This window comes from Aotus nancymaae, unplaced genomic scaffold (genome assembly GCF_030222135.1).
Source record: "Aotus nancymaae isolate 86718 unplaced genomic scaffold, 86718_ANA_hifiasm-v0.15.2.pri h1tg000040l, whole genome shotgun sequence".
In the NCBI taxonomy this organism is placed as follows: Eukaryota; Metazoa; Chordata; class Mammalia; order Primates; family Aotidae; genus Aotus; species Aotus nancymaae.
The window spans coordinates 3,741,057-3,743,838 of NW_026988454.1; positions in this window are offsets into that span (position 1 = coordinate 3,741,057).

A 2,782-nucleotide genomic window follows, 5' to 3' on the forward strand; every position below is an offset into this window, starting at 1 on the left:
CCATCTCTACTAAAAATACAAAAAAATTAGCCAGGTGTGGGGGTGCATGCCTGTAATACCAGCTACTCGGGAGGGTGAGGCAGGAGAATCACTTAAACCTGGGAGGCGGAGGTTGTGGTGAGCCGAGATTGCATCGTTGCACTCCAGACTGGGAATAAGAGTGAAACTCTGTCAAAGAAAGAGAGAGAGAGCAGGACGGAAGGAAGGAAGGAAGGAAGGAAGGAAGGAAGGAAGGAAGGAAGGAAGGAAGGGGAAAGAAAATTCCCATCTTAAACATTATTTAAAATATTGCATAAGCTTGATTTATTTCAACAAGATGGCAAGCAGAAGTAAGAGGAATAACTATTAGAGAGGAGTTCATTAAAATATCATTATTTTTAAATGGTAAGATTGTTTTATTGTTTGCACATAAATCAAAGAGACATCTACTAAAATAATAATAGACTATTTTAATGACTGATTACAAAATCAGTATTTTCCCATATTTGAGCAAAGAAAATATGGAAATATAATAATAATGAAAACAAGACCTCCACAGTCATAATGGGAAGTCTAAAAGAGCAACCATAAAATCCAAGCCAGTCTGGAAAATTTATTTGCAAAAATAACATATTGAGAGAAAATAAGAAAAACTTTTGGGAAAAGTTGAATACAGCAATCAATATTCTTACCGAAGTACATTCTCCTTGTCCATACCCACCACATCTGAGTTTCTTTTTACAGCTATTTCAATACTCTGGTATATATCCACTTATGAATTTAAGTAAATGGACCAAATGTTATATGCAAATTAACAGTGCTTTATTCTCCCAAAAGTATTGACCAGAAATCTTTTATGTCAATAAGTTTTGACTTAAATCAATGGTAGCAGAGGACTTCAATGCCTTGGATATACAATAACTTATTTAACTGACCCTCATTCATAACTGTTTTGATTGTTTGCAATATTTTTAACATAAAGAGAAAATTCAGGAATGCAAGGATGGTAGTCCGTAGAATTGTTTACCAGAAATATTTGAATTCTCCCTTATTCTAAGCACAGGGTAGAATTCCACTCACTGGCCCTACTGGTCAGGTAGATAGGTGAGTTGTTAATAGAAGTGTACTTGGTCATGTCAGGGCTACAACACTAATTGACACCTAGTATCCCTCTAGAGTGATCTCTTTACTTCCATCACGACCACCACATTTCAGATTAGGGTCTTGGAGCAAAGGGATAAAAAGCAGAGTCCCCAGCCTACCAGCAGTGCTCATACAGCAGCAACTAGGAATAAACTTTGCCATTTTTAAGACGCTAAGGTGTTCACTATCTGTTCCTACAGCATCATGTATTCCACTGGATCTGTTCCAAATGATTAAAACATCAATTTCTGTATTTGTTCATTAGGCCAAATGCCTCTTGAGAATAAATACCTGGAATGGAATCCTGAATCAAAGGCTATATTTATTTTATATTTTATACATGTTGCAAAATTATCTCTTTACAAGTAGGCACAATAAAAGATATTTTATGTTTAAATATTAATATTAGAAAACACCCAAATAGAAGATTCTTAGAAAATGAATCATTCTAATAAGTGCTTATTTAAACACGGAGGAATTGGTGTTTTAAGCCGTTGATGTTTGGAGACGATGTGATGTGATATTCAAGGAATGCTCTGGCTGATAGTTCCATAAAACAGATAGAGGGCCATAGGTCCTAACGGATGGGTGGAAAATGACTCACTTCAAGGTTGTTTCATGTTGGGAAAATGTCATAAATTACAAGCAAAGTAAACAAAGTTTACTCACTATCGATAGGGGAGTGCTCCAGAAGTGTTAGCTAAAATAAAAATGCAAACAAATGGCATCCCAACAGCAAGCAGATGAGTCAAGGGCTCTTTTCAAAAGTCCTTTCACACCATCACTCCCTTCTTTGTCTGCAGATGCTATTAAAGGAAATCTTCCTGGGAAGTGATTTTTGTAACACCATTACCTGAAGATCAATAAAGATTTTCTTTATAGTTAAAAACTGTGTATTTATTAATGTGTGATATTTACCTTTTATATTTTAAATAGATGAATACATTTTATGTTCTGAAACTGGGAATAAAAATGATAAAAAATTATTCATTGTATTTGTATTGTTAAATGTGCAATTTTTTTTCTCACTAATAGGTAATATATTACCATTTCAAAAGTTAATTTTCAATTAAAGAAACTGATGAACTCTCAGGAATACCTGGGATGCCCCCTTGAAGGGTCTGACTCCCTGAAAAGCCTGAATGTGCCAGACACAGGCTTCCCAGACTCTCCTGAAGCCAGGACATTCACCTATGACCAAATTCTGACCATTGGGACCTCAAAAGAATACTTTGAAGGCCTCTGGAAGGTTTCCTTGATTAAAAAAAATACATGCCTCTGGATGGATATTTGGTTGTCATTGATGCCTGGAACTCAGAGAACAAGCAACAGGATCAGTCTATTAAAGTAAGGACAACACAGGAGAAACATGCAAAGAGCCTGAGTTCTCAATATCACAACTGAACCTTTGGAACAACTCTGAAATTGAGGATTTGGGGGCTTCTTATGGTTTGAAATAAGAAGTGACTTTATTGTCTAAGCTACTGTTAGTTGGGTTTTCTGTCATTGGATACCCAAAGAATCTTAACTGAGAAATTCACCAGTCTATGCCTTGTCTGTTTTATCTTTAACAATCTGGCAATCAAACTAATTTACCTTATTATTGTTTCCATTGTGTAATACCCAAATTTATTTAAATAACATTCAAACATAGTATTTA